We start from the raw sequence: 22,302 nt of genomic DNA on the forward strand, positions 1-22,302 counted from the left end.
AAGTGGTGGTATGTTCATACCCAGAATCTGAACCGGCAAACCCCAGGCCACCAAAGGGGAACGTGGGAACTTAACTGCTGCACCACTGGGCCAGCCCCGTTAGGTTTTTTATAAGACACTAACGGTGTATGTTAGTACACCCAGTGGACCAAACTACTTTTCTGATGCTGGAGCAGCAGGAGCCACTGACAGCTTTTTCAGACAGAAAAGTCACCTGGTTTATTTTGCATTATTAAATAAGCAACTATGTTTTCATTCTTCTCCCTTGGAAAGAGTTGTGAATGACCACCTGCACAACGTTAGCTTCCAAACTTGCAATTATTTACAGAGTAACTTGGGTGGTACTACAATTTCAGATGCAGCGAACCAAACTCATTCTGTACAGAGAAATGGATGCCACTTTCTTTTTTTTTTAAATCAAACTATTCTGTTCTTCTTAATCATGATAATTTTCTATCTCTTTTGTGCTGATATAGATGTGTATTAGCATAATAGCCAAAGATGATGAGCCATTTGATAATGGACTAGATTTGGAGAGACAGTCTGCATGTCATTTATTAATAGAGAGTGCAGCAAAGCACTGATGCTCACTTTGTATTTTCCTTCCATGGTGTTGTTGCCAACAGAGGCCTGAAATTATCCCATAGCCAACCACTGAGGACTACTGTGTTTTGGGACACGAAGAATTTGGCACAAGCAGCCTGATGTCACAGTGTGATGCAAATTGCTTACACCTTACTTTTATTTCCCATACATATTATGAAACACTTCCTTAAAAAAGCCCTCTTTTTATCTATGTAAAATATTCTGATTTAAGAGCCTAACCACCATGCATAGTCGATGACCTAGAATGCAAGTTCAGCTTTAAACACTTGAAACTGGGGCAAGAGGCCTCCTTTTCTCTCTTGCCAACCTTGCTAAAACACTATATTGAATTTCCTCAAAGCAAAGGAAAACAAAAGTCTTTTATATTGCCATGTATTTTTAAACCAGTGGCTTCTTTTGTGAAGCTCTATCTATTGCATAATTAGGATGAAAAAGACTGTTCATTCTGAAAGGAAAATTCTTTTAAAAATATTGTTGCAAATCTTGTAAAACACAGTGTATCAGGAAATCTTTAGTTTTCTTTGCAATGAGATTTATTTTTTAAAAAAAGAGTAAAGATTAATATAGACATTAATAATTTTAGAACTAGGGGCCCACCCCATGGCCGAGTGGTTAAGTTCGTGCGCTCTACTTCAGTGACCCAGGGTTTCACTGGTTCGGATCCTGGGCGTGATCTGGCACGGCTCATCAGGCCACATTGAGGCAGCGTCCCACATGCCACAACTAGAAGGACCCACAACTAAAATATGCAACTATGTACTGGGGGGATGTGGGGAGAAAAAGCAGAAAAGAAAAAAAGAAGAAGATTGGCAACAGTTGTTAGCTCAAGTGCCAATGTTTAAAAAAAATAATTTTAGAGCTAATATTCTATGTGAAATCTATGTATTAGGTTTCAATGAAGTGAAAAATATTCTGCAGAGATGGAAATATGTCACCCTTTGTATTTTATTCCTGCTCTTTACAAAGGATGTGACAGCGTCAAAGACAGAACAGATAGAAAATGGAAGCATATGTTTAAAATAAAGACCTTAGGCAACTACGACCATCACACGTGCTGAAATTTGGCTTGCTCTGCTGTTGTTAAAGGGCCCATGCAAATTTAAACCCTCACAACATTTATATATCTCACATGTTAGAATAAATATTCAAAGACAAAAAATTAACTGTATTAATCAAAATAAAAGGCTCTGTCTTAATTTCCTCATTTGAATAAATCTCCTTGAAGCGAGAGGCATGCTATTAAAAATTGTAACTGCAAGTACAGAAATCTTGACTTTTGCTTAGAAACAACTCAGAATACCTGCTTCAAGGAAACAGAGGCATAGCCTGTCAAACCTTTCACCAGGTTGAAAAATCAGCTTGTGGGGCCAACCTGGTGGTGTAGTGGCTAAGTTCGCATGCTCCACTTTGGTGGCCTGGGGTTTGCCAGTTCCAATCCCGGGCGCAGACCTACACACCGCTAACCAAGCCATGCTGTGGTGACATCCCACATACAAAATAGAGGAAGATTGGCACAGATGTTAGCTCAGTGACAATTGTCCTCAAGCAAAAAGAGGAAGATTGGCAACAGATGTTAGCTCAGGGCTAATCTTCCTCACCAAAAAAAAAAAAATCAGCTAAAAAATATTTAGCAACCTTACTCATACTCTCAGAGAGGGAAGTGAGTGGCTTACAGGTTATACTATTATTTCTATGGATCATATTTTGAACTGTCACTAAATTTTATAGTTTGGTTCTTTCTGCTTTGGCAAAATATGAAAGAACTTGTACTAATTTCAATCTCTATTTTATTTTTTTAATGAATAAATGACCAAGCTATGAGTCATTTTAAACATCAGGTGAAATTTTAATTCTACAGTTTTAATTTTTAGTGTTTCCTACTGAGAAACTTATGAGAGAAGGTAATTAACAGATTTAAAAGAAATTATATTGAATGTAGTACTTTTCCAAAGTCCTCATTTTGGGTGCTTATAAAATTGGTGGGTTGTTGAGGAGTGTCACGTTCTAATTCAGTTCACTCAGCTCATTTTGGGAGGCAGGAAGCACCTTTCTCTGAAAAGGTTGCATGGAAACTCACTCCAAGGCAGTCATTCATGCTGTGAGGTAATATCGCTATGATGTGTGAGAGTTTATAAAACATGTCCACATTCATTAATCCATTTGATTCTCATAACAACTCCAAAGTCATGAAAGCAGACACTACTGTCCTGTTTCCTAAGGTTCCAGAGGTAAACTAACATATCCAAGGGCACAGAGTTATTAAGTGGTGGAGGCAAGCTTTGAACTCCAAATTCTTGTGACTCCAGATTTCAAGTTCTTTCTACAACCTTAGAGTAAAATTTTCTAGATTTTTTTGGTCTTGTTTTAAAATTGAGGCGTAATTGACATACAACATTATATTAGTCTCAGGTGTACAACATAATGATCTGGTATTTGTATACATTGCAAAACGATCGCCACGATAAAAACTAGGTCCTTTAATAAGCAAAGTCTTACTGCCACCAGCACTCCTCATCCCTCACCAAACCCTTCTTCTGGGCTCAAGTGGTGGCCTTCCTGGGTCACGGGAAAAGTAGGGAAGCAGAGGCCAGTCTAAGCTCATGATGCTCACTGGCATCTTGGCAGCTAGATTTGTGCTGTCACAGTTTTACCTCAAAGGAGTAAACTTTAGTAAAGTTTAAATAGACTAGGACCGTATGTTGCACAATTCCTTTCCATCATCCCATCACCACAGCAACCCACATGCCAAATAAGCAAACGTTTATCAGGAAAGATTACAGGAAAGTGCCATCAAATGCTGCCTTCATTCCTGGTTCCAAAGTTATCTCCAGGGTCTCAGCTGGTGCTCGCTCTCCCTGCTTCCTGGCATCTTCTGACCTTCAGCTCTTTCGCATGAGCACTGGAAAAGTCCCACATCGATCCCAATACTCCCAACATTTGGCACCAAAGCTCCCACTTGGGTATTTCCATGAAGTTTCCCGATAGCCAACCCCCAGAGATAAGAATTATGCTAACATTACGTAAATGCTACTGGCTAAAAAAAAGAAAGAAGGAAAAGGAAAAGATTTCTGTTCTAATAGATTACACAGATTTCAAAAAGGATTGCCAGTTATCACTGAATGATAATGTGATGATAATGAAAAGCAAATAACATTTATTGAGAATTTTTTATACACCAGGCAACGTGCTAAGGGCTTTACGGGCATTATATCATTTAATCCTTACAGCCACTTTATGAGATAAGTATTATTCTTATTCCCATTTTACAGATGAGGAAACAGACGCAGAAGTTGAAGGTAGATTACCCTAACTCACTTCGCGTGTAAGATACATGGCTGAAATTTCCACCTAGTCTCAGAGCAGCATGTTGGTCATAAAAGCATTGTTTGGAGAGACAAAAGGAAGGACATCTGGGACAAGGGCGATTGAAATAACCACTGACTTCCTTCCTCAGCCTAAATCTGATTTCATTTATATAAAGCTTCTGTGATTTGACAGGAAACAAGTGAGACTGAGATGAATCATGAACGGGCCGTAATTTTATTAGAATTTTGTAGCTGATCAAAGTATTTGTTGTGCTGATGTGTAAACAATGCTCTATGAGATGCTCCTCTTCTGCCCTGCAGATCAAAAGCAAGAAGACTGCAGGACACAAAACACAGTTTAGATCGTGCAACAGAGTGGTTTCTTTGCACTACAGAAGTGGAAAAGAGTATTAGATTGATTTATTATTTTTTAGACAACCTATTTATCTTTTTGTGTTTGTGCTTTAACACAAGTGAAGAGGGCCAATAAACAGCTTTCATGAGTGGCGTAACTCTTGTGTCTAAAAGGCCCACAAATAAATGTACGTTATTTCTTCATTCATTTCAATATGACAGCCGTGTCAGGGACTTTTTCCATGGAAAGCGACTGAAGTAGAAATAGCTGTTTGTCCTATAGACTCTTGGTGGGCTAAGATTCAGAGGGAGAATCTTCCAGTCCTGTGAAGAAATTGAAAGAGGGAGAGTTACCTCCTACACACAAGCTTTGATGGATTTCCTGTTGAAAACCAGGGAAGCCAGCTTTCTGAAGAGTAGTAAAAGATACCCAATCTAGGAACTTTCTTTTAGGTACTTGTACTTGGGACTTTCTGTCACATCATAGGACAAAGTAAAAACAACAAGAGAAACTAATAAACAAACCTACATAGCTGAATTTCCTTACTTTTCCAACTGTTTTTAAATTTAAAATTAATTTGTTAGCATAACATATTTATTCGTTAAGTGTGTATTGATTCATAGATTTTTTCTAGAGTATATAATGGACTTTATTTTTTAAAGGAGTTTTAGGTTCACAGACAAATTGAATGGAAAGTACAATTATTTCCCATATACCCCGGGCCCCGAAACGTTCACAGCCTTCCCTGTTATCAACATCCCCCAGCAGAGTGGTATATTTGTTACAATCGATGAACCTACGTTGATATATCGTTATCACTCAAAGTTCATAGTTTACATTAGGGTTCACTCTTGGTATTGTTCATTTTAGGGGTTTGGACAAATTACGATGGTATGTACCCCCCATTGTAGTATCATACAGAGTAGTTTCACTGTCTTAAACATCCTCTGTGCTCTGCCTGTTCATCCCTCTCACCCTTCTATCCTTTGGCAACCACCGATCATTTTACTGCCTCTATATGTTTGCCTTTTCCAGATGTCATAAAATTGGAATCACACAGTATGTAGCCTTTTCAAATTGGCTTCTTTCACTTAGTAATATGCATTTAAGACTCTTCCAATCTCTTCATGGCTTCATAGCTTATTTTTCTAGTCACTAAGTAATATTCAACTATATGGATGTATCATAGTTTATTCGTTCACCAATGAAGGACATATTGGTTGCTTCCAAGTTTTAGCAATTCTGAATAAAGCTGCTATAAACATGAGTGCAGGTTTTGGTGTGGACAAGTTTTCAACTCCTTTGGGTAAATGCCAAAGGATAAGATTGCTGTATCATGTGGTAAGAATACAGTTTTGCAAGAAATAGCCAAACTGTCTTCCAAAGTGGCTGTACCATTTTGCATTCCCACCAGCAATGAATGAGAGCTCCTGTTGCCCCACATCCATCCCAGCATTTGGTGTTCTCAGTGTTCTGGATTTTGGCCAATCTAATAGGTGTGTATTGGTATCTCACTGTTGTTTTAATTTGCATTTCTCTGATGACTTATGATGTGGAGAATCATTTTATATGCTTACTTGCTATCTGTATATCTTCTTTGGTGAATTGTCTATTGGTCTTTGGCTCTTTTTTTAATTGGGTGTTTATTTTCTTATTATCGAGTTTTAAGAGTTCTTTGTATATATTTGATAATAGTCCTTTATCAGATATGTCTTTTGCAAATATTTTCTCCCAGTCCATGGCTTTTCTTTTCATTCTCTTGATATTATCTTTCACGGAGCAGAAGCTTTTAATTTTCATGAAGTTCAGTTTATCAATTATTTCTTTCATGGATCATGCCTTTGATGCTATATCTAAAAGATATTGCCAAATCCATGGTCATCTAGATTTTTGCCTTTGTTATCTTCTAAGAGTTTTGCATTTTACAATAAAGTCTGTGATCTATTTTGAGTTTATTTTTGTGAAGGATGTAAGGTCTGTCTCTGGATTCACTTTTTTTTAAATGTAATGTCCAGTAGTTCTAGCACTGTTTGTTGAAAACACTATCTTTGCTCCATTGTATTGCTTTTGATTTTGGTCAAAAATTAGTTAGCTATATTTTTCTGGGTCTACATCTGGACTCTCTATTCTGTTCCATTGATCTATTTGTTTATTCTTTTGCTAGTGCCACACTGTCCTGATTACTGTAGCTTCATAGTAAGTCTTAAAGTGCAGTAGTGCCAGTCCTCTGACTTTGTTTTTCTCCTTCAATATTGTATTGGCCTTTCTGAGTCTTCTTTTTTGAGAGAGAGATGAGCCCTGAGCTAACATCTGCCACCAATCCTCCTCTTTTTGCTGAGGAAGACTGGCCCTGAGCTAACTTCCGTGCCCATCTTCCTTTACTTTATATGTGGGACGCCTACCACAGCATGGCTTGCCAAGCAGTGCCATGTCCGCACCCAGGATCTGAACTGGTGAACTTTGGGTCACAAAAGTGGAACATGTGCACTTAACTGCTGTGCCACTGGGCTGGTCCCATCCATTCTGAGTCTTTTTTCCTCTCCATACAAACTTTAGAGTCAGTTTGTTGATATCCACAAAATAACTTGCTGAGATCTTGACTGGGATTTCATTGAATCTACAGATCAAGTTGAAAAGAACTGACATCTTGACAATATTGGGTCTTCCTATTCATGAACATGGAATATCTCTCCATTTATTTAGTTCTTTGACGTCTTTCATCAGAATTTTGTAGTTTTCCTCATATAGATCTTGTACATATTTTGTTAGATTTATACTTATTTCAATATTTTGAGGGCTAATATAAATAGCATGGTGTTTTTAATTTCAAGTTCCACTTGTTCATTGCTGGTACATAGGAAAGTGATTGACTTTTGTATATTAACCTTGTATCCTGCATCCTTGCTATAATTGCTTACTAGTCCAGGAGTTTTTTGTTTATTCTTTTGGATTTTCTACATAGACAATTATGTCATCTGCAAACAAAGACAGTTTTATTTCTTCCTTCCTATCTGTATACCTTTTCTTTCTTTTACTGTCTTATTGGATTAGCAAGGACTTCCAACACAATGTTGAAAAGCAGTGGTGAGAAAGGACATCCTTGTCTTGCTCCTGATCTTAGTAGGAAAACTTCAAGTTTCTCACCATTAAGTATGATGTCAGCACAGAAGTTTTTGTAGATATTCTTTACCAAATTGAGGAAATTCCCCTCTATTCCTAGTTTACTGAGAGTTTTTCTCATAAATGAGTGTTGGATTTTGTCAAAAGTTTTTTCTGCATCTATTGCTATGATCATGTGATTTTTCCTTTTTAGCCTATTGATATAATGGATTACATTAATCAGTTTTCAAATGTTGAACCAGCCTTGCATACCTGGCATAAATCCCACTTGGTTGTGGCGTATAATTCTTTTTATATGCTGTTGGATTTGATTTGCTGGTATTTTGTTGAGGATTTTTCCATCTATGTTCATGAGAAATATTGGTCTGTAGTTTACTTCTCTTACAATGTCTTTGTTTGATTTTGGTATCAGGGTAATGCTGGCCTCATAGAATGAGTTAGGAAGTACTCCCTCGGCTGCTATCTTCTGAAAGAAATTGTAGAAAATGGTATAATTTCTGCTTTAAGTGTTAGTAGAATTTATCAGTGCACCTATCTGGGCCTGTGCTTTCTGTTTTGGAAGGTTATTAACTATTGATCCGTTTCTTTAATAGATATAGGCCTATCAGATTGTGTCTTTTGGATTGTGTGGGTTTTGGCAGCTTGTGCTTTCAAGGAATTGGTCCATTTCATCTAGATTATTGAATTTGTGGGCATAGAGTTCTTCACAGTACTTGTTACTATCCTTCTAAAGTCCATAGACTCTATGGTGATGTTTCCTCTTTCGTTTCTGATAGTGGTAATTTGTGTCCTCTCTTTTTATGTTCAGTAGCCTGGCTAGAGGCCTATCAATTTTATTGATCTTTTCAAAGAAACAGCTTTTGGTTTCATTGATTTTTCTCTGCTGAGTTTTTGTTTTCAATTTCATTGATTTCTACTCTAATTTTTATTCTTTCTTTTCTTCTGCTTACCTTGAATTTCATTTGCTCTTCTCTTTCTAGTTTCCTAAAGTGGAAGCTTACATGAGTGACTTTAGATCTTCATTCTTTTCTAAAATATGCATTCCATACTATAAATTTTCTCTAAGCACTGCTTCACTGTATCCACGAATTTTGATAAGTTGTGTTTTCCTTTTTATTTGGTTTGAAATATTTTTAAATTTCTCTTGAGATTTTGTCTTTGACTCATGTTATTTAGAAATGTGCTTTTTAATATCCAAGTATTTTGGTATTTTCTAGCTGTCTTTATGTTGTTGATTTCTAGTTTAATTTCATTCTGGTTTGAGAGCAGACATTGTATGATTCTAGTCTTTTAAATTTGTTAAGGTGTGTTTTATTGTTCAGAATCTGGTCTATCTTGATAAGTATTCTATGTGAACTTGAGAAGAATGTTTCTGCTGTTGAGGATAGAATAGTCTATAGATGTCTGTTATATCCAGTCGATTGTTGATGCTGTTCAGTTCAACTATATCCTCACTGATTTCTGCCTGTTAGATCTGTCTATTTTTGATATAAGGGTATTGAAGTCTCCAACTATAATAGTGAATTCATCTATTTACCTTTGCAGTTCTTCAGATGTGTTTTGCCTTACTTAACTTTGCCTCATGTAGACACTCTGTTGTTAGGTGCATACATGTTAAGGATTGTCATGTCTTTTGGGAAAATTGATCCTTTTATCATTATGTAGTGCCCCTCTTTATCCCTGATAACTTTCCTTGCTCTGAAGTCTGCTCTGTCTGAAATTAATATAGCTACTATCACTTTCTTTTGATTAGTGTGAGCATGGTATGACTTTCTCCACCCACTTACTTTTAGTGGTGAGATGGAGGGGGAGGGCAAGTGTTCTACAGTCCTCAAATTAAGTCTCAGTCTTTTAGTGACCCTGTGTCTCTGGACTGTGAACTTCACAACTGCTTCTCTTTGTCTTCCTCTTCCTTAGGTGCGAGAGAATGGCTAGATTGCCCTGGAACTGGGTATTTTTTTTCTCCCACACAGAAGGCTAGAGCTGGTTGAAGCTGTATATTTGCCTTCCCCCGGCTCAGTTGGACTCTGATAAAACCCCATCAAATTAAGCTCTGGTCAAAGTGTTTCTCCTGAAGGCAGACATTGTTAAGAAGAACAGAATGATCTGGCATATTTCAAATGGTTTCTTTTCCCCTGCCTCTGCCAGGAGAGAACCCGGTAGAGCTCCAGGGGGTAAAATTTATCAAAGTGTGTAGTCCTCCTGATGCCTGGGTGCCCTGGAGTTTTATCTCTTACACTTGTCCACCCTGAGCCTCCAGCAATTTGTCAATTATGGTTCCAGTTTCCCTACCCTGGAGCTGGTTTCCGTGGTAGTTTCTTCTCTGGTAAATTGTCATTCTCTGTCTCCACACATTTGTCTCTCCACTTTTAGGGGAAGCAGTTTGCCCTGTGACTTCACTTCTCTAATGAATCTAAGAAGTGTTGTTGATTTTTCAGTGTGTTCAGCTTTTTACTTGTTGTTAGGATGGAGTGACAACTTCCAAGCTTCTCATATGCAGGACTGGAATCCAGCAGTCCCCATGCATTTTTTTCATAAATGAGACATACTGAGGTTAAAACTTGTTCCTTTTCTTCTATCTGTCGATTTGTAGCAGCCATAATTATCAGTGAAAGAATTTATTCATAGAAGACTCTGTATGTATGTAAGTTAATCTTGATATAAAAAGAAATATATTTTACATATGTTAGATACTATGATTTCGGACATTACAACATAGTAGTGGACTGAATGGTTTTGGAGGCAGACACACTGCGATTTGAATATTGGCTTTGCCGCCTATGACCTGTATGGTCTCAAGTAAGAAATTTAACCAACTTGATTTTCAGTTTTACATCTTTTAAAAAATGGATAATATATAAATATAAAAATATAATATACATATTTTAAATAAATACATATAAGTAGAATAGGATATAAGAAATATAAAATATATTTTAAAAAGGATAATAATGCCTGTGCACAGAAAAGAGTTGAAAGACATAGCAGTCCTGAGATTGTTATCCTTTGAAAGTTCTGCTTGCAAGGTTGGCCCTTGGGTGGCATCTGGGAAGTGGAATTTGGGGAGGGTTCCCATAATTCTCTTCTAAGAATGGCTCACTGTGATTAAACTGTTTGTGCAAATGATACGGTTTATGCCAATCACCAGTTTTCCTTCTGGGAGTCTGGAATTTTAGTACACGTTAGGCAGAGAGTGCCTATATGAGCAGCTCCCAGTACAAATCCTGGGCACGGAGTCTCTAATGAGCCTCCCTGGTAGACACTGTCTTGCATGTGTTGTTACAACTCATTGCTGCAGGAATTAAGCACATCCTGTGCGACCCTACTAGAAGAGGACTCTTGAAAGCTTGTAGTTCTCTCCAAGCTTCTCCCCATGCACCTTTTCCCTTTGCTGATTTTTCTTTGTATCTATTTACTGTAACAAATCATAGCCGTGAGCATGACGACATGCTGAGCCTTGTGAGTCTTCCTGGCAAATCATTGAACCTGGGAGTGGCCTTGCAGACCCCTGACACAGCTTCCTTTACTAAATTTTTCTAGGTATTAAATGTGATTACACTTAACATAATATTGTAGTAATAAATAATAATAAACACTAATAAATGATAGCTAGAAGTATTATCTATCTTGTGATAACCTGGTGAGTCTTATGCTAAAGGACATGGGACAGAAAAATGGCACTAGCCAAGCTTGAGCTTTTCTGAACACTTTCCAAAGTGAGTTCCCTTAAAATAACCACAAATAAGTACTGAGCTTTCATTTCCAGTAGAAAGATCAGGATACTGTATTACTGCTTGGACCCTTCTGCTGGACTAGCACTGCAGTGACAGCTTTCCACATATCAGCCAGATATATTCTCAGATCTTTTGTGTGTATGTGTGGCGGGGCAAGGAGGAACATTGTACCGTTCTGAGTCTGTGAGAAAATAATTTGCCCTAGCCACTTCCTGTGTTTAAAGAATTGTCATGTATTAATATCTGACAAGAGCCCATTTGCGATCAAGACATGATGACAACAGGATGTACTTTTTTTTTTGTCAAGGTAGAACTCTCATGCCTGGCTAATCAACTAGAGAGTTTGGTTTTTGCACGCCTCAGGAAGAAAAGGTCCTAAGTGGTTACCGGGGTTGCAGTCTCTAGTTTTTACTTACCTAGGCTAGGTCCCTACATGCAAATTGAAGTGCTTCTGCTGGGTTCTCTGGCTTTCAACCACCTTCATTGTTATGTTTATCAAAATTAGATGACAACTTGAAGCATATGTATGTTTTGGTCACTGCTCCAGCTCAGGTACTCGGTGACATGAAAAACTGCAAATTTTATGAGGGGCCTTGTGCAGGAAAGTGCTCTGCAGCAGGTCCAGGCTGAGGTATGAGCAGCTGTCACTTGGGCTGTATGATCCTGCAGGCCCCATGGCATTGGAGGTCTCAGTAGTAGAAAAAGATGCTGTGTGGATTTTGTGGCAAACCCCTGTGGGAGAATCACAATTCAGGGCCTTGGGAATTGGGAGCAAGGCTGTGCTATCTGCGATAGAGAACCACAAGCCTTTAAAACACTATTCCTGGGGGCCAGCCCAGTGCTGTAGCAGTTAAGTGCATGCATTCTGCTTTGGCGGCCTGGGGTTCGCCAGTTTGGATCCTGGGTATGGACATGGCACCGCTTGGCAAAGCCATGCTGTGGTGGGAGTTCCACATGTAAAGTAGAGGAAGATGGGCATGGATGTTAGCTCAGGGCCAGTCTTCCTCAGCAAAAAAGGAGGATTGGCAGCAGGTGTTAGCTCAGGGCTAATCTTCCTAAAAATGTGAATAAGTAAATAAATAAAAAACTACTCCTGCCATGCTATAAGATTCTGGTGGAGACAAAAAGCCTGTCAACGGTCACCAAGTGACCATGCAGTGAAATTTCTCATCACGAGGTGGGGCAGATCAACCAAGTCATAAGAGAAGGGGGTTCCAGCAGCAATCTGTCATAGAATGAAGGTGCTACATCCAAGACTGAGCATAGGCAGGACCAGAGAGCACAACCAAGATGTATGAGCACTAGCCCAGACCCCCCATGGTACCTACCACTGTTACCCCAGTGCCCCTCCTCAGCTCACACCTATAGCTGTATGGGGGATTCTGCACGACCATCCAAAGGAGGAAAAAAGAGTATTAATTTGCTTTGTGATGGGTCCACCTTGTATGTGAATGCAAGCAGGAAATGATCACTAGCTTCTCTATAGTCCCCTCAGAGGTGGCTTCCAAAGACAATGATAAGGGAAAATCTTTCCTGTGGGTAGAGCTTTGAGTGGTGCACTTGGTCGTCCATTTTGTGTGGAAAGAGAAGTAGCCTGAGGTTAGAATATATACAAACTCATGGGCAGTGGCAAATCACCTGGCCAGTTGGCAAGGGCCTGGAAGGAAAAGATTGGAAAGTTGCAAGGAGATCTGGGGTAGGGACATGAGGATAGACATACAGCAGTAGGAGTGAGTGCTTCAGATGTTAGCATCTACCAGAGAACATCTACAGAAATGGCACTAAACAACCAAGCAGAAAAAATGACCCGGCCAGTTGACTGACAGCCAGCACCTGTCATCAGCCACCCCAGTGCTGGCATGATAGACACATGAATCGAGTGGCCATGGTATGGTGATGGAGACCATGCAGGGAACAAACATATTGATTCCCACTTATTAAGACTGCCAGTGACCAATGTTGAATTGCCAGCCATAGAAACTAGGGAAGAAGTTGACTATATTGGATTTCTTTTATCCTGGAAGGGCCAGCAGTTCATTCTCAAGAATAGACACAAGTTCTGAGAATGGGTTTATCTTTTCCTGCATTCTGAGCCCCAGCCAGAACCTCTCTGAGGGCTTACAAAATGTTTAATTCAGGGGCTGGCCCAGTGGCACAGTGTTTAAGTTTGCGTGCTCTACTTCGGTGGCCTGGGGTTCACAGGTTCAGTTCCTGGTCATGGACCTACACCTGCTCATCAAGCCATGCTGTGACAGTGTCCCACATATAAAGTAGAGGAAGATTGGTACATATGTTAGCTGAGCAACCATCGTCCTCAAGCAAAAAGAGAAAGATTGGCAACAGATGTTAGCCCAGGGCCAACCTTCCTCATCAAAAAAAAAAAAATGTTTAATTCACTAGTATGGGATCCTATGCAACTTTGTATCAGATGAGGGACTCACTTTACAGCAAAGGAGATGTGGGAGTGGGTCCATGACCTTCATCTTGTCACACCACATGCCATCGAGTAGCTGCCACGCTGAGGGAGTGAACAGCCAGCTGAAGGCACAGCTTGAGGACAAGCTCAGACGCAATACTCTGAGAGGATAGCCTGTGCTGGGATCCTCCACTGGGACTTGCTGTAAACTCTACAGCATATCTCTGACACCATAGGGTCTGACAGATCATATGGCCTGGTGGCAGGGCTCCTAGCACAACTTGGATTCAACACAGAGCTTTTTCCCATTCTGGTCCTCACTCAAAGCTGGTGGCCTTTTGTGTCACCCAGTATGTGGGTCAAAGTCATACTTCTGGGTGTGGAATGTGTGGCCTTCAGAACCCAAAGAGGCCCGGCAGGCATTGTGTTTCCTTCTTCATAGTAAGAGATGCAAAAATGCAATAATTATTCTTTTACTTTGAAGAGATATTCTGGCGTCTCCCTTACTATCGGGCCTCTTGACATTTTATAGATATGGCAAGTCCCGAATATTCACAGGGTTTCTCTCTCATCCTCTGGAGCACATGTATCTTACCAAGGTCTCTGATGTGCTAGCCGTTTCTTGCTCATCCAGTCCAATCAACACAATGTCGCCAGTGTAATGGATCAATGTGATGTTCTGTGGGACGTCCAGATGATACAGATCTCTTTGGATCATATTGTGACAGAAGGAAGGAAAGTTAATATACCCTGGGGGAGAACTGCTAATGTATATTGTTGTCTATTACATGTGAATTCAAACTGTTTCTGGTCCTTCTTTTCTGACTAGAATAGAAAAGAACACATTTGCAAAATCAATTCAGATAGAAAAGAACACATTTGCAAAATCAAAATCAATTTCTGAACTGCCATTGTCCCAGCCATTGAAAACATTTACAATAATTTACATAGAAATATTTTCAAAGTGCTTAAGAATAGTGATTGTTCTCTGGGATATTTACAGATGGCCTATACAATCTATGTACAGGTGGTATAAACTATGGCACAAGTTGTATTGCTGGAATATAGCTTTCTAGGAAAAGTTCATATTTGCCAGGGTTGGCAATGCTGTCCAAAATTCAAGGGTTACAGAAACCTGGTAACCACATCCAAAGCTGAAGTAGAATGTGGACAGAAATATTTACAAAGTAATATAAAAACTGTCAAGTACACAAGCAGGATCCATGCAATGATATCTTGACATTCCTCCAGACTTGAAGAAGAAAGAGACTTCAGCTTCTGGCTCAGTTACCATTCTGAAGTGGGATGTTATTGGTTTAGACCTCAAAGGTCAAGACTTGTCTCAGAAGTCAAGCTAGATTATCATCTGTGCTTACAACCGATATTGCCGGGTACATGTGTCCAACAGAAGCACTGTGTCTACCAAGGTCTATTGACAGGTTCTCTTCAGTCTGTATGCCTGAGGCTGTACGAATCTCCTCTATCAAAGACATCACATCTGGCCTGGCAGCTGTGATTAGGCTACTACTTGGTTGAGTTTCCAGTAGTCTACAATCATCCTACCAGACCCATAATGCATTTGCCAGACTGGTGAATTAATGGAGATAGATGGGGATCACAATCCCTAAATCCGTCAGATTCTAGGATGCAATATTGTTTGTTTCTTAATAAGGAGGCATGGGCTACATCTGCAGCCTCCGAAAGACTCAAAGGAATGTAGGAAATCAAAATCTTTGGGGGGGTGGTCTGTCCAGATGTCCCATCCTGTATGTCAGAATCCCTAGTTCCCCAAACAGGGCTCCGACTCTAGCATAACAGAGCTTCCTTGGTCAGGGTTTTAATCATCTTTGAAGTTCAACCACTCTATTAAGACCATGCAAGAGATGAGAACTTCTTTGTATGCAACCAGAGAGGCCCTCTACGTTTCACACTTGGCTTTCAATTCCCTCTTTCTTTGCCTCAGCTATTCTTTATCTTTCTGTAGTACATCAGTGGTGCTTAGCGATAGACATCCAACACTGTTATCCTTATGGCTACTATTTCCTCCATGTCTCAGATGCCTGATTCATCATGCCTGCGTTCTCTTTCACAGGTCCACCTTCTCAGTTCACCACCAGTGAAAATTGATGACAGAGATTGTCTGTGCTTCAGTGATGGAGTCTTTGTCACCAGTCTGGGCAGTGAATGATCCACCTACAAACCCTATCTTATCAGCTGCTCTCTCAGACCACTCCTGGTACAGTCCAGATTCTCCAGAAGCAGATGCTGAAACAGAGTTTGGGTTGCAAGATGTTTGTTAGCAGTCAAGAGTTTTGTAAGGAAGGGGAAGCCAAGAGAGAAGAGTGAAAGGATTCAGAAAAGGCCTCCCCAACATGTACCACTTTGGCATGTGGAATATTTGAGCTAAAGGCAATCAAGACCCTCCTGGATCAAGAGAAACTTTTACCTCTCCCTTAAAGAATTTAAATCAGAGGCCTTGCCCGTAATAAGAGTTATTACCAGAAAGAAATTTTTGTGACTTATCTGTATGGCAGGGCAAACCTATAATTACTGAACATCTGCTCTTCTTATGTGAATTACTCTCCTCCCCTCTGAAGCCTCAGGCCCCTATCCCAATCCTTAGCTCAAGATGGCCTATATGCCTCATTTTACCTTTTTGTCTCTGAAACTTTCATGTATATGAGCTCTCTGACTCTCTCAAGTGTGTGGGGTTCCCATGCATATGAAATAAAATTCAGTTTTCTTCTGTTAATCTGTCTCATGTCAACTTAATTCTTAGACCAGCCAGAAGAACCTAAAAGGTAGACAAAAATTTTTTCCTCCCCGACAAGTTGACTTGTGATGCAGGCCTGGCAAAGTTTTCACCAACTTGACTAAGCAGCATCAGAGTGAATTTGGCTGTCATGGTTGTCCATCATGGGCCAGAATGCCTAAGCCTTTGTATTTGTCTTCTGTCAGTCACCAGATAGAAGCACCTCTGAGAGCCACCTTGGATGATGTGACTCCACAGCTAAGGCAGACCATGAAGGGACTGACAGTTGGAGGATGTCTGCTGACTGCAAGCCTGGAAGGAAGATCTGGGCAGTACGTCTTGGCCTGCTACACAGACTCACCTTGCTTCACGCACTGCCCTCAACTCCCTTAAGCATTTGGGCTCCCACACCCCCTCTCTCCCATTCACTTTTTCTCTCTTCTCCGTTTATCCCTACTCTGCAAAATCCTAGCCCCCAACAAATCCTGCCCTCAAACCAACCATCTCCTGGGCTGAGTGCAAGTGGGTAGTGGGAGAACCATTTCTCTGTTTTGTCATCTCTCTTCTTTTAGGGACTGCCAGGTCTGAGCTGGGTTAATATTGACCTGGAGGGGAACAAGGCTTTAATAATAATTCCTCATATTTGCATAGGGATCATAAAGCCCTTTCAAATACATTTTTTTTATTGAGGTCATAATAGTTTATAACATTGTGACATTTCAGTTGTACATTATTTGTCAGTCACCATATAATGTGCCTGGTTCCCCCTGGTAACCACTAATCTGTTCTCTTTGTCTATGTGTTAGTTTATTTTCCACACATGAGTTACATCATAGTGCTTGTCTTTCTCTGTCTGGCTTATTTAGCTTAACATAATACCCTCAAGGTCCATCCATGTTGTTGTGAATGGGACGATTTTGTCTTTTTTTATGGCTGAGTAGTATTCCATTGTGTGTATATGTGTACATACCACATCTTCTTTATCCAATCAGCAGTTGATGGGCACTTGGGTGGCTTCCACATCTTGGCTATTGTGAATAATGCTGCAGTGAACATAGGGGTGCACAAGTCTCTTCAGATTGTTGATTTAAAGCTCTTTGGATAAATACCCAGTAGTGGGATAGCTGGGTCATATGTTATCTCTATTTTTAATTTTTTGAGAAATTTCCATACTGTTTTCCGTAGTGGCTGCATCAGTTTGCATTCTTTTCTCTACATCCTCTCCAACATTTATTATTTTTTGTCTTGGTGATTATAGCCATTCTAACGGGTGTACGGTGATATCATAGTGTCGTTTTGATTTGCATTTCTCTGATGATTATTGATGTTGACCATCTTTTCATGTGCCTGTTGGCAATCTGTATATCTTCTTTGGAAAAGCGCCTATTTGTATCCTCTTCCCAGTTCTTGATCAGGTTGTTTGATTTTTGTTGTTCAGTTGTGTGAGTTCTTTACATATTTTGGAGATTAACCCCTTGATGGATATATGATTGGGAATACTTTCTCCCAGTTGGTGGGTTGTCTTTTTGTTTTGTTCCTGGTTTCCTTTGCCTAGCAGAAGCTGTTTAGTCTGATGAAGTCCCATTTGTTTATTTTTTCTTTTGTTTCCCTTGTCCGAGTAGACATGGAAAAAATCCTTCTAAGACCAATATCAAAGAGTGTACTGGCTATATTTTCTTCTAGGATTTTTATGGTTTCAGGCTTTACCTTCAAATCTTTAGTCCATTTTGAGTTAATTTTTGTGTATGGCAAAAGATAGCGATCTACTTTCATTCTTTTGCATGCAGCTGTCCAGTTTTCCCAATACCATTTATTGAAGACTTTCGTTTCTCCGTTGTATGTTCTTGGCTCCTTTGTCGAAGATTAGCTGTCCATAGTTGTGTGGTTTTATTCCTGGGCTTTCAGTTCTATTCCATTGATCTGTGTGTCTGTTTTTGTACCAGTACCATGCTGTTTTGATTACTATAACTTTGTAGGGTATTTTGAAGTCAGGGAGTGTGATGCCTCCAGCTTTGTTTTTTTTCTCAGGATTGCTTTGACTATTTGGGGACTTTTGCTGCCCCATATGAATTTTAGGATTCTTTGTTTTATTTCTGTGAAGAACGTCCTTGGGATTCTGATTGGGATTGCAGTGAATCTGTAGATTGATTTAGGTAGGAGGGACATTTTAGCTATATTTGTTTTCCCAATCCATGTGCATGGAATATCTTTCTATTTCTTTATGTCATCGTTGATTTCATTCAATAATATCTTACAGTGTTCATTGTGTAGACCTTCTCCTCATTGGTTGAATTTATTCCTAGGTATTTTATTCTTTTTGTTGCGATTGTAAATGGGATTGTATTCTTGAGTTCTCTTTCTTTTAGTTTGTTATTAGAATACAGAAATGCAACTGTGTTTTGTAAGTTGATTTTGTACCCGCTACTTTGCTGTGGTTGTTGATTATTTCTAATAGGTTTTCCAATGGATTCTTTAGAGTTTTCTATATATAAAATCATGTCACCTGCAAAAAGTGAGAGTTTCAATTCTTCATTGCCTGTTTGGACTCCTTTTATTTCTTTTTCTTGCCTAATTGCTCTGGCCAAAACCTCCAGTACTATGTTGAATAAGAGTTGTGAGAGTGGGCACCCTTGTCTTGTTCCTGTTCTCAGAGGGATGGCTTGCAAATTTTCCCCATTGAGTGTGATGTTGGCTGTGGGTTGTCACATATGGCCTTTATTATGTTGAGGAACTTTCCTTCTATAGTGTTTTTTTTTTAAGATTGGCACCAGAGCTAACATCTCTTGCCAATCTTATTTTTTCCTTCTTCTTCTCCCCAAAGCTCCCCAGTGCACAGTTGCATATTCTCGTTTCAGGTCCTGCTAGTTGTGCTAGGTGGGACACTGCCTCAGCATGGCTTGATCAGCAGTGCCATGTCTGCGCCCAAGATGCAAACTGGTCAAACCCCGGGCCACCAAAGTGGAGCATGCAAATTTAACCACTCAGCCACAGGGTTGGCCCCTATACCTATTTTGTTGAGAGTTTTTATCATAAATGGATGTTGTATCTTGTCAAATGCTTTCTCTGTGTCTACTGAGATGATCACGTGGTTTTTATTCCTCGTTTTATTAATGTGGTGTATCACATTGATAGATTTGCTGATGTTGAACCATCCCTGAGTCCCTGGTATAAATCCCACTTTATCATGGTGTATGATCTTTTAAATGCATTGCTGTATTCAGTGTGCCAATATTTTGTTGAGGATTTTTGGAAGTATGTTCATTAGTGATGTTGGCCTTTAACTTTCCTTCTTTGTGTTGTCCTTGTCTGGCTTTGATATCAAGGTAATGTTGGCCTCACACAATGTGTTAGGAAGTTCTCTGTCTTCCTCAATTTTTTGGAAGAGTTTGAGAGTTAATAAGTATTAATTTTTCTTTGAATGTTTGGTAGAATTCACCAGACAAGCCATCTGGTCCTGGACTTTTATTTTGGGGGAGGTTTTTTATTACTTTTTTAATCTCTTTACTTGTGATTGGTCTATTCAGATTTTCCATTTCTTCTTGGTTCAGTTTTGGGAGGTGGCATGAGTCTAAGAATTTACCTATTTCTTCTAGATTGTCCAATTTGTTGGCATATAGCTTTTTATAGTATTCTCTTTTAATTCTTTGTATTTCTGTGGTATCCATTGTAATTTCTCTTGTTTCTTTTCTAATTTTATTTATTTGAGACTTCTCTCTTTTTTTCTTAGCGAATTTGGCTAAGGGTTTGTCAATTTTGTTTATCTTCTCAAAGAAGCAGCTCTTTGCTTCATTGATCCTTTCTACTTTTTTTTTTTTGTTTCAAATTCATTTTATTTCTGCTCTGATTTTTATTTCCCCTCTTCTGCTGACTTTGGGCTTTGTTTGTTCTTCTTTTTCTAATTCAGTTAGGTGTAGTTTAAGATTGCTTATTTGAAATTTTTCTTGTTTGTTAAGGTGGGGCTGTATTGCTGTGAATTTCCATCTTAGGACCACTTTTGCTGCATCCCATATGAGTTGGTATGGTGTATTTTCATTCTCATTTGTTTGCAGACATTTTTTATTTCTCCTTTAATTTTCTTCAATGATCCATTTATTGTTCATTAGCATGTTGTTTAGTCTCCACATATTTGTCACTTTCCCAACTTATTTCTTGTAGTTGGGTTCTAGTTTCATAGCATCATGGTTGGAAAAGGTGCTTGATATGATTTCAATCTTTTAAAATTTATTGAGGCTTCCGTTGTTTCTGTATATATGGTCTATCCTTGAGAACATTCCACGTGCATTTGAGAAGAAAGTGTATTCTGATGTTTTTGGATGGAGTGTTCTCTAGATATCTATTAAGCCCATCTGGTCTAGCTTTAGTTTAAATCTACTATTTCCTTATTGACTTTCTGTCTGGATGCTCTATCCATTGACGTAAGTGAGGTGTTAAAGTCCATTACTATTATTGTGTTGTTGTTAGTATCTCCTTTTAGATTTGTTAATAGTTCCTTTATGTACTTTGGTGCTTCTGTGTTGGGTGCATATATATTTATTAGTGTTATGGCATCTTGGTGGAGTGTCCCTTTTATCATTATGTACCGCCCCTCTTTTCTCTCATTACCTGCTTTGTCGTGAAGTCTACTTTTTCTGATATAAATATGACATCACCTACTTTCTTTCGTTTCCCATTGGCTTGGAGTATTGTCTTCCATACCTTCACTCTGAGCTTGTGTTTGTCTTTAGAGCTGAGATGTATTTTCTGGAGGCAGCATATTGTTGGGTATTGTTTTTTAATCCCTCCTGCCAGTCTGTGTCTTTTGGTTGGAGAATTCAATCCATTTACATTTAGAATGATTATTGACATGTGAGGGCTTAATGCTGCCATTTTATCACTCATTTTCCCTTGCTTCTTGTCCTGTATATTTTGGAATACCAGTTCAGTTTGGTAGTTCTCTATGATGGTTTTCTTAGTTTTCTCTTTATTTATCATTTGTTTCTCTGTTAAGATTATTTGTTTAGTGGTTACCATGAGATTTGTATTAAAAATCTCACAGATGTGATACTCCATTTTCTGATAGCCTCTTATTTCCTTAGACTAAGTCAATTCCATCCCTACCCTCTTCCCCTTCTAAGTTATTATTGTCACAACTTATTCCATCTTGTGTTGTGAGTTTGTAGTTAAAATGACAAGATAACATTTATTTTTGATGTTTTCCTTCTCTTTAGATTTCATGTTACAATTAGGTGTTTGCTAACTTGTTCTGATAGAGAGCTGCCATTTTCTGCTTTTGTCTGCCTATTTATCTCCTCGCTCAAGGCTTTGTAACCCCTTTATTTTTTTCAGGTATGAGGACCTTCCTGAGCGTTTCTTGTGTGTCTTTTTTTTGTGGGGGGAGGTGCGGGGTTTGTGGCAGTGAACTCCCTCAGCTTTTGTTTACCTGGGGAAGCTTTTATTTTTCCATCATATCTGAAGGATGTTTTCACTGGATAGAGTATTCTTGGTTGAAAGGTTTTTGTCTTTCAGAATTTTGTATATATCGTTCCACTCTCTCCTAGCCTGTAAGGTTTCTACTGAGAAATCTGCTGAAAGCCTAATAGGGGTTCCTTTGTAAGTTATTTTCTTCTGTCTTTCTGCCTTTAATATTTTTTCTTTGTCACTGACTTTTGCTAGCTTACTATTATATGCCTTGGAGAAGGTCTTTTAACATTGATTTACTTAGGAGATCTAATAGCTTCTTTCAGTTGTATTTTCAGCTTCTTCCCCAGGTTTGGGAAGTTCTCAGCTATTATTTCTTTGAACAAGTTTTCTGCTCCTTTCCACTTCTCTTCTCTCTCTGAAATACCTGTATTCCTTATGCTGTATTTCCTAATTAAGTCAGATATTTCTCTAAGAATTTATTCACTTCTTTTTAGTCTTAGTGCTCTCTCCTCCATGTGAATCACTTCCATATTTCTATCCTCCAAGCTGCTAATTCTGTCCTCCATAATATCAGCTGTGTTATTCGGGGATTCCAGATTTTTCTTTATCTCAGT

At 39.0% G+C, this 22,302-nt stretch overlaps 1 long non-coding RNA gene across 1 annotated transcript in view; it reads left to right on the forward strand.

Annotated features, from left to right (window-relative positions):
* LOC139078424 (uncharacterized) overlaps positions 1-16,288 on the forward strand; it is a 31,649-nt gene extending 15,361 nt beyond the window's left edge. Inside the window, exon 3 of the long non-coding RNA XR_011531356.1 lies at positions 15,629-16,288. This is a non-coding gene — a long non-coding RNA (uncharacterized lncRNA). The remainder of the gene's footprint in view (positions 1-15,628) is intronic.
* The last annotated feature ends 6,014 nt before the right edge of the window (positions 16,289-22,302 follow it).

Source organism: Equus przewalskii, chromosome 22, assembly GCF_037783145.1.
Source record: "Equus przewalskii isolate Varuska chromosome 22, EquPr2, whole genome shotgun sequence".
In the NCBI taxonomy this organism is placed as follows: Eukaryota; Metazoa; Chordata; class Mammalia; order Perissodactyla; family Equidae; genus Equus; species Equus przewalskii.